General features: G+C 39.2%; 1 protein-coding gene, 1 long non-coding RNA gene and 1 other non-coding gene across 44 annotated transcripts in view; 1 reads left to right on the top strand and 2 right to left on the bottom strand.

Annotated features, from left to right (window-relative positions):
* The window catches only part of CCDC85A (coiled-coil domain containing 85A), a 691,220-nt gene that overhangs the window by 311,995 nt on the left and 366,967 nt on the right, over positions 1-12,258 (top strand). For all 42 annotated transcript variants that reach the window (XM_085019267.1, XM_085019261.1, XM_085019269.1 and 39 more), the window contains one exon: positions 2,629-2,744. The gene's annotated coding sequence lies outside the window, so the exon portion shown is untranslated. The remainder of the gene's footprint in view (positions 1-2,628; positions 2,745-12,258) is intronic.
* Positions 3,700-3,804, bottom strand: MIR216-1 (microRNA mir-216-1). Its single transcript, NR_038486.1, has one exon. It is a non-coding gene; the product is annotated as a microRNA mir-216-1 (primary transcript).
* The window catches only part of LOC146404789 (uncharacterized), a 62,903-nt gene continuing 57,700 nt past the window's right edge, over positions 7,056-12,258 (bottom strand). Inside the window, exon 3 of the long non-coding RNA XR_014841941.1 lies at positions 7,056-9,409. This is a non-coding gene — a long non-coding RNA (uncharacterized LOC146404789). The remainder of the gene's footprint in view (positions 9,410-12,258) is intronic.

The following is a 12,258-nucleotide window of genomic DNA, read 5'->3' as shown; positions in this document are numbered from 1 at the left end:
AGTTTCTTCTTGGTCAAGCATTTTGGCTGAGCTTAGCACCTTCCCCATATTTACCCCCTCCAGACCACCATGTTTACTGCCAGGAGAGTGTGGGCACAAGTACAGCAAGTTTGAGGATATGAATTAAGTAATGCTTTAACCCTCAAAGAAGAGGGTGGTTATTTAGAAGTTCCTGGTTTGATGATTGCTCAGAAGAATGGGATAGATAGGCCCAAATTAGGAAACTTGTAGGTTAGCAATCTTGAGAGGCTCTAACTGATAGAGAACTGAGTCTGTAGCCAGGAGTGCTTGCTTTAATCCTGCTCTACCTTAATGGAAGACAGCTCTGGAAGTTCATGGAGACTTTGAATGATCACTGAAAACACAGCCATTTTTATTTAGTTTTGTTGTAGTTTTTAATGGGGGAGTTGCAAAGGAAGACAAAGATGGCACTTTCTGGGCATTCAACAATTGTTCATATTCCAGTAGTATAGCCTGGGGAGGGCTACAGAAAGTTTTCTAATCTGGAGGATATCCACAGAAGATAGGCAATGTGAGCATGGGATGACTTTGCAGGTTTTATGGGGGTGCTGCTAGGATGTCTCTGGTTACTTTGACTCTCAGTGACTTCATAGGCCTCCTGGTGACAGATAGAACTTAAACTGGTCTGAATAAGCTTAAGAGAAGACCTTTTCTCAGTTGAGGAACTGTCAGGTAGTAAGGAAAACCTGGAAATCAGTGGAGAGATAATTTGACCTCTGGACTTCTGCCTCTGTGGTAGGCACTGGGGTTGGGTGGTAGTGGGACATATGGGACTAGAAATGTATACCTGGAGAGGAAGCCAGAGATGCTTAGACAACCTTCAGCACCAGCTTTGGGTACCACAGGTTATGTGCAATACATGCCAGGACATCTGGTCAGGGCAAAGTCACACAGTATCTAAATTAACTATATTGGGATGCCCTTTGCATGGGGCCCCAAATAGCTACAGGCTATGGCAGGCACAATCACTGTGGTTTCTAAGGACAAAGGCTAGTCTAGGTCTAGAGGTGAGGTCTGATATGAGCAATGCTCAAAGGCTTAGTGAATTGGGATCTTTGGTCAGACGGGAACACACAGGTTGGAGACGAACAGAATATGGCTCCCTGTGCTGAGCAGAAGTTGAATTCAGGTTTAAGGCAATAGCTCAGGATCTCAGTTTGAGCACACGTTAAGGTACAGGCCTGCAGACTCATAATAGGCTCTGCCTGTTTGTTCTTAGAGAGAGGATGGCTGCTTTCACTTTGACTTACATAGTCTTCAGGGTATAGTAACAAATGCCATAGTCTTGGTGCTGGTGATTGAGGCGAGAACTTAATTCTTGGGAGCCCTAAAAAGGACCCAGATAGTGAGCCTGTTGTACTCCATCTTTAGTTAGGACTGGCATAAATTAACCACACCTAATAATACTATGAATGTCTCATTGATAAAGATGCCAAATCCTCCCTTTGTTTTGATGGTAATTACTACCAACATGTAATTCTAGAATTTTTAAGTTAAAAATAAAAGGTCAGATTTCTATATGTCTGAAAAGATAAGTGATTTTCCTCTTTCTAAAACAGTAACAACAGCTAATTATTTGACAACAGGAGTTAGGGCTCCTGATTCCTCACTCAGTTTCCTTTTTGTTCTTTCATCTTAGCTCTCTTCTTGGTGGGAACTGCTTATCCTATGGCCTATAGTTCTAAAGCTTATTTGCAAGGAAGTTATTTGGAATCTAGAACAAATATTTGTCTTTACAAAAAGTTTATAAATGATTTGGTTCTGAGAAAATCCTATTTGATCTATGTTACCTACAAACAAGTCATACCTCTTCTCTAAGTAAAACGCTCCACTTGCTTCTCAAGTCTATTACATTAAAACCCCAAATCCTTATCCTGGGCCACCCCTTTATCATACCAGCTCCAATTCCTATCCATTCTTCTCTCACTCCAATCCAATCTCAGCCTTCTTGTTGGGTTCAAATATAGTGATTCTCAACTCTGGCTGCACATTAGAATCCTCTGGGTAGCTCTTAAATAGTGATGCCCAGTCCACCCTGGTCATTGTGATTTAATTCATCTGTGGTGGAGCCCTTGCCATTGGCATTCCTAAAAGCTCCCATGGTGCCTGTATGTGTAGATATTATTGCAAACATCTACAGATTGCAACAACATGCTCACTGCAAGTTCAAGCCTGGCAACAAAGAGTGCGTGATACATAGTATGTGCTCAATTATTTAAAAATTATTTCTTATTCTCTTGAATTTCATTCATATTCTTTCCTTTTGAAAAAAGAATTTTTCAGGCGTTCCTGTTGTGGCACAGCAGAAATGAATCCAACTAGGACTCATGAGGTTGTGGGTTCGATCCCTGGCCTCGAACAATGGGTTAAGGATCCAGCATTGCATGAGCTGTGGTGTAGGTCGCAGATGTGGCTTGGATCCTGCGTTGCCGTGGCTGTGGCATAGGCCAGCAGCTGTAGCTCCAATATTTGACCCCTAGCCTGGGAACCTCCATATGCTGCAGGAACAGCCCTAAAAAGCAAAAAAAAAAAAAAAAAGAAGAATTTTTCAGTCCTTTTTGAAAAATTGTCACTAAGAAATGGAATTTTTTTTTTTTTTATGTCTAGGGGAAGAAAACGTTATTTTAGCTAACAGGAAGATATAGACAGCATTCGGAAAATTTCAGTTTTAAAGGGTCCTAACGAGCCTGGAGAATTACTATGAAGCCCTCTTCTTATGAGAGGTAAGTTATTTTCTGGCTTATAGTTCAGTATTTGTCTTGTTAGTCTGGGAATAACTAGTCTCAAACTGACCTCCTACTCCTAATATCAATTTCTGGCTAGAAAATCTAATAGGTCATACTAATCTGCCTCAATAGCAAAATGGAATGTAATCAGGCAGATGCACAGGCTTCTTTTCTTCCTGTGGGTACACAAAGAGCTATGTGCCAGTCGAGACCTTTGAAATAGCATCTTTAATTTTTGTTGTTAATCTTACATTTAATTATAAATTTGCTCCATCTTATTTGCTTTGTATTGCTGGGTGAATGAGGAAGAGAACCAGTCTTTATTTTTTACTCGAGGGAATTAACATTTATTCTCAATCTTTTTGCAGAATATGGTTTTCTGCCCCTGTTTCTGGGGGTCACCAAGAATTGGAATTTGGTACAGTTCAAAAGTTTTGTGGCAGTCTTAGCCTGAGCTGCAGCTGACCTTAAATTTCAGTATCAGTTAGGATAGTTGAATGTGAAACATTCACAGAAGGAATGAAGAAGGACCATTTGCTGTGATAATCTAGGCAATGAAAGTTTGAGGAGGGCCTGACAGATCATTCCCTTTCGGATGGCTTGGAATTTGACCTAGTAGCACCCACAAAAAGAGTGGGAGGAGCTTTCGGAAGGAAAATATTTTAGGTTCAGCTTCTCACACATAAACTCCCTTGGTTGCAAGAAACAAAAGACAAAACAAAACAAAACGAAAAAACAACAAGTAGCTTTGAAGAGACACTATAAATAGCACATGAATTTAATAAAGGTCTTTCCAGTTGCTTTTGCAGTATAACAGGACTTTAGAAAAAGACATTAGTAAGATGGAATGAGGTTGAACACAAAATAGTAGCCATAGCAGCCCTTTTTTTAGGTCATGAAATAGAAATCTGGTATTCTAATTTTTGTTGCCATGCAAGTCTTTTGATCCATTAGGGCAAGGAAATTGCTCTGTTTAGCATAATCCCAGAGACCACTGTGGGGGATTGTATGAACATCTCACAGTTGCCAGCTGAGATTAAGCCAACTCACAGCCATCCAGGTTAGACCTGCAAGAAGAAAATCATGCAGGTGCCTTGAGTAGAAGCATGATTTTATTCATGGGCATGCTAGCTGAAGACTCATTGGAAGTCTCAGGTCTCCCTGATTTTTTTCTTGATGAACCATTATCAAGCTACTCAGCTACTTGCTGAATTGAAACCTTATTTTTACACATTTCTGGCATATGCAGTGTTGCATGTAATGTTGTAAAAGTATGATATTTGCATTCAGAAAGGATTTGTTCTATTTGATCTTTACATAATAAGAAATACAATCAAGCAGGAGTATAGGTAGGTGTAAAACCACTCACTCAGAGCTCACTTATAAACAAGCTTTACAAAGATTTGGGGAGTATCAGAGCCAAGCACCCTAAAATATTTCCTCAGGCAAGAAAACTAACAGTTACCATACATGAAAAAAGTAATGAACATGTACTCACCAAAGGGTAGGTGTGACAAGGGGTTCCTGGTCTTACCTTTTTTAGATGGTAATTTCCATGTCCTTTCCTTTTGTTCAAGTCGCTTTATTATGGCTAAATTGGATCAGGCCATGAGCCTCAGCTCCTTTAGTCCACTAGGTGGGGCTAATCACTGGTAGGGATAATGATCAAGAAAGGAGGGAGGAGGAGGTGCCTGTAGAGGTTCTCCACCACCTGCTGCGGGGATTCTCAGCTTCAGTGAGCATAAGAAGAAACAGGGGGGCTTGTTACAAATGTAGATCTCCTAGAAGCACGTCCATATTTTGATTCTGTAGTCTGTTTTGGGGTCTGGGATTTGCAGTCTGGCAGGGTTTTCTCCTGCCTTTCTCTCTAGTGTCATTTCATACTGACCATTTCTTCCCCTGCATTGCAGACTCCAGCTATAACAAACTGCTTGAAGTTCCAAGAATCCAATGATCTGTATTATACTTTCACTGAGAATGATTTCTTCTTTCTCTCTCCCTCCTTGAACACACACACACACACACACTCACACACACACTCACACACTCAATCTACAACTAGCATCAGACACTGCTTTCCCTCTTCAGGCTTCCTTCTCTGCAATCCCTTTTTGACTTGTACTTTATTTTGACACTTTTTGTACACAATGGTGTTTTTTATTTACATGTTGTCTCCCTATTAGATTATGAATTTCTAAATTCAGGACCAAACTTATTCATCTTTATATTCTCAGCCATACAGTTCTCAGTATAGCACCTGGTACTTAATAAGTATTCAATAAAACAGTGTTGAACTAAATCAGGTGTTTGCTGAAGCAAAGAATTATGAATTCCAGCTAATAACTTGTCCTTAAATAATTGAGACTTGAGAGAATTAGGATAGTGGCGATTTACTGAGTTAGGAAAACTGCTTTTGGAGTTCCCGTTGTGGCGCAGTGGTTAACGAATCCGACTAGGAACCATGAGGTTGCGGGTTCGATCCCTGCCCTTGCTCAGTGGGTTAACGATCCGGCGTTGCCGTGAGCTGTGGTGTAGGTTTCAGACACAGCTCGGATCCTGCGTTGCTGTGGCTCTGGCATAGGCCAGTGGCTACAGCTCCGATTCGACCCCTGGCCTGGGAACCTCCATATGCTGCGGGTGCGGCCCAAGAAATAGCAACAACAACAACAACAACAACAAATTAAAAAAAAATTAAAAGAAAAACTGCTTTTTTTGGGGAAAATCAGGTAAATAGAGAGTTACAAAACAATTGAGAAAGAACAAGTGAATATCATCCTGTTTTTCACATGAACTCCTACTAGTAGTAAAAAGCAACTTCTTGGGGAAAAAAAGGTCTGCTCATTGGGATTTAACATTTAAAATACAGTTATAAATTTACCTTCTGGGGTCAAGTTACTCAGGACCAAAAATAAATCAAATATTTTTATCTTTATGAAAAAACAAGGGCCTGTCATTTCTAATGTCTTTTCTCTCAAGGGGTTAGGATGAATCAGATGCAACTTCAAAGCAACATGCATGATGGTTCTTTTTTTTTTTTTTCTTTGCTCTTAACCTTAGATTTGATTTTCCTTTCTTTCTAGGAGGTTTAACAATGACAAGTGACTGTAGACACATAGCAAGAATAAAGAAACCATTAGAAAAAAAAGATCATCAATGGAAATACTGTACATTGATGAGGAAGATGAGGTAGCTGAGGGGGAACCCGAGACAGGGTATGACATGCCCACAACTGCAGTGGGGGGGATTCTGAAGGGAGAACACAGATACACACTTTGTTGCTTAGGCCACCCTGCTAGGTTGCTGTGATGAGCATTTTAAAAATAAAAAGGAGGAAACTGATAGAATGCAGTTTTGGTAAAAGAGGTGTGCTAATGTGGCTAGATAGTACATAGGCCAAATAAACTGAAAGAACAGTAGCAAAATATCAAGGAGTAAGCTATTTCTAACGGTATCTATGCATCATGCTCAGAGATTACCAAAGAAAAGGAGCCTCTAAATCCAGCGTAGGATGTTTCTACAGACATCTTTGGGAGCATTGAAATGTATGCATTTGTGATCTTAGTTCTGTTGGAGATTTTCTGTAGATTTGTATTTAGATGTAACAAAGAAATTCCTATTAACATCATTGGATCTGTTCAGATGGTGGCAGTTTGAATATTTCCCTGAAGGCTGGTGTTTTTTAACCCAAAGCTGGAATTATTTAGAGACCTCTTGAAAACTTGGAAGGATTAGCTTTCTTCCTGCAAGCTTGACTGTAGAACATAGCAAAAGATGTTGGGAAGCACATGAGCTTTTGAGTGAGGTAGACGGGTATGATTCCTGATTCAACCCCTTACTAGCTCTGGGCTTTAAAGGCAAATTATTTTGTGTTTTGAAGCCTTGGTTTCCACATTTTAATACTTGTGCCTGAGATTTTTAACAGCTAAACACGATAATATTTGTGAAAATGTCTACCTAGTAAATTATCTGATACATGGATACTCAATAAACTCTAGTTTTATTTGTTTTTTTGGGGGGGGTCCTTCTTCTCTTTTTAGGGCCACACCCACAGCATATGGAGTTCCCCAGGCTAGGGGTTGAATTGGAGCTGTAGCTGCCAGCCTACAGCCACAGCAACACCAGATCCAAGCTGTGTCTGCGACCTACACCACAGCTCATGCAATGCTGGATCCTTAACCCACAGAGCGAGGCCAGGGATTGAACCCACGTCCTCATGGATACTAGTTGGGTTCATTAACTGCTGAGCCATGACAGGAACTCCTATTTTGTTTTAATATTACTACCATGTGCTTTGGTTAACTTAATTACTTTTTCTATTTTTTTCTTTACAAAAATTTCTAGCCTCTAGATTTTAGAAAAGGTACCAGAATTCCACCTTTTTTTTTTTTTTTCTTTTTACAGCCACACCTGCTGCATATGGAAGTTCCCAGACTAGGGGTGGAATTGGAGCTGCAACTGCAGGCCTACATCCACAGCCACAGCAAAGCTGGGAACCAAGTCACTTCTGCAACCTATGCCACAGTTTGCGGCAATGCCAGACCCTTAACCTACTGAGCGAGGCCAGGGATTGAACCCACATCTTCACAGACACTTTGTTGGGTTCCTAACCCTCTGAGCCACAATGGGAATTCCCACTCTTTTTTATGCTTATGTCATCTTTGTTATTTTCCTTCTTCCTAGAAGTTTTACATACCTACTTCTGTACCTTGCTCAAATGACTGATTTATTATTGGGTGTGCCAGAGCTGTGTTGAGTCAAGAGGCACTTCTGTTTCTACACAGAGGGGCTTCTGAGTTTACATGATGTTTATGGTTTCTTACAACCTCATGGTATCTAGAGTTGCTATAAACTATATTTATAATTCAGCTTTCTCTTCTTTGTGGATATCAGCACTCCATTATTTGAGACGCATTGTTTACCAATCTAGTCTTCCTTTAGGCTTTAAGTCTAAATTCTGAAACATCTCTGGTCTTTGGTTACTCGAACTTATATTGAAACTGGAGTAGTGCTGATCTGGTCACATTTAGGTGTCCTCTGCAATCCCCCTTTTGGAAGTTACCTCAAAACAAGGCAGAAAATCTGTTTTAAAAAACAACTGAAAAGGTACTAGTGGGTGAGAGGGGCTATAAGAATCCATTTAATATGCTTCTCTTCTGTGTCCCAATTTTCTGGTAGTTGTGGTGACTACCTGAAAGTTCCCCAAATGAACTTCCTCTGTTTGATTTCTGGATGGGAGTCACTTTCAAGGCAATAACATTTTTCAGGTCTGCTTCCTTTTACCTTGTCTTCTTATTCTTTCTGGGATTAGGACTTTGAATCCCCCAAGGTTTGAAAGATAGCCAAACAGTATTTATTATTTTTGCAGCCTTGTAGGCATTCAGAAAATGTTTGGCTTTGAATTGGTTTCAATAAAATAGTTGGCTGGAGTTACAAATGCGCATTTTGGCTGGAATTTTGTTAAATACCAGTTTGAAGCTGAATTTTGGTAAAGCTGCCCTGAATACATCTATCTTTGTCAATGGATTTGTTTGTTTATTAAGTGCATACTTTCTGGATTTTTGTGGGAAGAGAAGGTCAGACGGAGGAGCAGGAGGATTAGAAGTGATTACGAACAGAGAAAGGGATTCATGGAGAATGGTGTCTAGAGATAAGGCGTTACGAGAAGGGAATCTGAGTCATAATGTGCATAAGTGGGTGTCCAGCCCAAGGCTGAAGCCAGAACTGCCATTGAGCTGAGCTTCCCACTGGCACGTTTTCCACATTCTGAATGGTGGAGACATTCTTGAATAGGTAGTCACAATTAATGACAGAGCAGAAGTGTAGCTGATGTAAAGAATGACTCCCATAAAAAAGGTTTTATCCTTCTAGTTCAAGCTTCTACAAAGTTTTAAAAAGAAGCCAGCTGTACTTCAAGAGACACAATGCATCTTTCATAACTGGAGCTCAGCAGATGAATAAATAACCTCTTCAAGGAAAGCCATTAGCAGGTTGGATAATGATATTAATATGAGTAATTGGAGAGAAATAAATGAAGTAATTGCTATTAGAACAATCACTAGAGATTGCCTATGTATAATTGGATTATAACCCTTAAGACTTGGCGTATGCCCATCCTTCCCTTTCTTAAAAAAAGGAAGAGTATGTTGAAAATCTTTCTGGAGACCAGAGAAACAGCAATAACTAGCTTCAGTGACACAAGGCATCAATCGTGGCTCAGTGGGGCTGTAGTTGTACTGGCTGAATCAGCTTATACCTACCTGCTTTTGTAGCATACACCTGCAGTAAAAGACGGAGGGAAGTTTATCCCAGAAATTTTTAGGGGAGAGTCTAGAATCCCAGACCTCTGAAGATTTTTGCAACAGAAAAGAAATGTTAGTCTTTAAGTTTGTCACAGTTTTCTAAGCTGATACTTGGTTTGGGATGATGGAAGAGATACTAAAAGCACCAAACACAAAAGAGTGGAAGATGGTTAAGTACTTGAAACTTTGGAATGCTTTAGGTTGAAGTAACAAAATGGTGGGCAGCAGGTGTGACTTACCCATTGTCTGTTCCTTAGAGGCTGGGGCCTGGTTTGAGATTTCTTCTCACAGTGCCTGACTGGGGCTCAGTGGCTTCTTATTGAGGGTTTGAGTGCCACGCCACAATCTTGCAGGATGCACATCCTACAAGAAGGGGTTATTTTAGAAGCAAATGCACCCCCATGTTCAAATTAATTGGCTAATGACCCAGAAAAATGGTGTAACTTCTGAAAAAACTCAGTTTTAAAATTTTGAAATGGGATCCCAATATCTGTTTCTAAGGATTGCTAGGGGCTTAAATAAGACTATTTATATAAAGTGCCTAAAAATGCCTGATATAGAACACTTAATGAATGATAGCTGTTATATTATTATTCCCTCAGCATTACAGTAATTTGCACAGATTGAGAAATTTTGTATCTCTATGGAATGAGGGATGTTTACTAAATTTACTGTGCTAATTATTTCACGACGTGTGTAATATGTTAAGTCAAATCATTATGCTGTACATCATAAACTTATACACTGCTATATGTTAATTAAAACACTAAACCTGAAAGAAAAAAAGAATTTGAGGTGAACCTATTGTCATAAGAAACAAAAAACCTTAGCTAATCATACTACTATTCTTTTTTTTTTTTTTTTGGTCTTTTTAGGGCCACACTTGTGGCACCTGGAAGTTCCCAGGGTAGGGGTTGAATCAGAGCTGCAGGCCTACATCACAGCCACAGCAACTCCAGATCCGAGCTGTATCTGCAGCCTATACCACAGCTCATGGGCAATGCCAGATCCTTAACCCACTGAATGGGTCCAAGGATTGAACCTGTGTCCTCATGGATACTAGTCAGGTTCGTTACCATTAAGCCACAATGGGAACTCCATAATCATACTACTGTTAATTACAGTAACAAAAGCTGAATATTTATTGAATGATTATAAGGCCTAGACTCATACTAAATATTTTATATTGATTATTTCATTTGATTTTGACAACAGCCGTACCAGGAAGGTGCCTATAGAAATCAAACTGAAAATGAGATAGTGTCCAATACCTGTACTTTTCTGTGGGATTGCAAGGAAACATGGACTCATTTTCTGGAAATACAAGTTCCGGAGGTACAGTGAGAAAAGGAAAGAGAGAAAGAAGGCATAGTCATTTTCTAATCACATGCACCTTTCTTTAAGAGGAGCTTGAGAAAGCCACTGAGCCAGCACTTTTAAAAGCAGCACTTGTGGGCAGCAGCGAGGGTGGCTAGATATAATACTGGGAGGAAAAAAATGAAGGAAACATTTTTTTTTTGCACTGTTTTTGAGATATTAAGAAAAGGTAAGGACCTAATAGAGAAAATAGGAGCCCAGTCTACAGAAGAAAACCCATGGGGGGTGGGGGAAGCCTAAAGGGAGAATATCTGACTGGAGGGAGGCCCTTAAAACAATATCTTTGGGCTTAGGTTGGAGAATTAGTCTCTAGGGCAAGAACTGAAGGTCATAGGAGAGGGAGAATAAGTACTCCCTAGTGAAATCAGTTATTCTGGGTGTGCAGGTGTTTGGGGAGGGGATGTCGGGACTCTTCATAAATATAGATGTGTCAGTTATTTTTCTGAGGTAAATACACTTAGAGAAAAATGCACAAATCATATGTGTACAGCTTGATGAATTATCACAAAGTGAACACACCCATGTAACCACCACCCAGGTCAGGAAAGTGAATATTACCATCTTTATAAATATTTACTACTCTTAGTTTTTACATGCTTAGTTTCTTAAATGAATTTGTATCTTTCTGACAGATAAAGTTAAATGTGGTCATTACAGGGTTTCATGTATTAAGTGAGAAAAGAGGGCTTGTTCTAAAAATGAGTTGGGGAAAATATTTAAAATCCATAAAATTTCCTAAAAGTGGGATGCTTAAATCTGAATAAAAATCTGATTTAAAAATCATAATTGAATCCTGAAATGAGGGATAATTTTATATACTTCCCAAACTCATTAGGACATTGAAAACTAAGATTCAAAGGGGAAATTTACACTAAAAAAAAGGAATACCTGGTCTTTCTTGCCTAAAGCTTTTAAGAACGTAACAGCATTTGGCACTATTCCAAGCACATGTTATGCTCAGCAAATATTTTTTAATAATGATAATGGTGATAAGTTACCTTTTTCATATAACACATGGTGGTCCCTGGTTTCCCTAAAGCAATAACCTGTGCAAAGAAATATGATTTTTAGTTCTTCTGAAGCTCTTGTTTGAAACCTCAGGGGAAAGAATAATTTATGTGAATTAATGATGATGTTGTTTTACACATCATTTGAAATGATTTTCTCTTTGCCTCAACCCCTCTCCACAACCAAATACAGCTCTGAATTTTGCAGATATGAGGGAGAGAATAGAAGGAGAGAAAGAAAGTAAGAGCTGAGATGATGAGAAACAGAAATACAGAAGGGGAAACTAACTAACGCTGAGTTAAAGCTACTCAAGAAAGGTCACTTTGTATTTCCTTTTGCTTTAAAGAAGTAATATTACAAGTTAGCATAGCAATTAATCATACCTTTGATTAGATCACATTTTACTACATGCTATTTTATTTTGGTAGGTAATCATTTATGAGATGAAGGAAGTTGTCTATGGCAACCACCATGGTAGGTGACTACCAAGACAGAAAACCAAAAGCCAGTTATTAAATGTAAAGATTTATTTATTTTTTTATATATCAGTATCCTTAATGGGCCCTTCAGCTGAACTTCACAGAAGACAGTTGACAAGCAATATACACATATGGTAATGAGTAATGAAGTTGGTAACATTTACCTGTTTATGAGTACTAATTCAAGCCTGGTCTTGCAAAATCCCCCTGCGATGCTGCAAATACACTAATGATTTGCTTTGCCTTGATTTTTAGGTTGCCAGCAGAAATTAGGAAAGGATGAGCTCTGTTTCATACTGATGTATGAGTTTGATGGCTTGTTATGTCGACAACAACAGAAAGGCACTA

Source organism: Sus scrofa, chromosome 3 (genome assembly GCF_054392235.1).
Source record: "Sus scrofa isolate SSC_HxYL_T2T_F1_AM1 chromosome 3, Sscrofa_HxYL_maternal_Yorkshire_Landrace_v2.0, whole genome shotgun sequence".
In the NCBI taxonomy this organism is placed as follows: domain Eukaryota; kingdom Metazoa; phylum Chordata; class Mammalia; order Artiodactyla; family Suidae; genus Sus; species Sus scrofa.
Note: the sequence above shows the minus strand (reverse complement) of the source record. Positions and strands in the feature narration are given on the sequence as shown.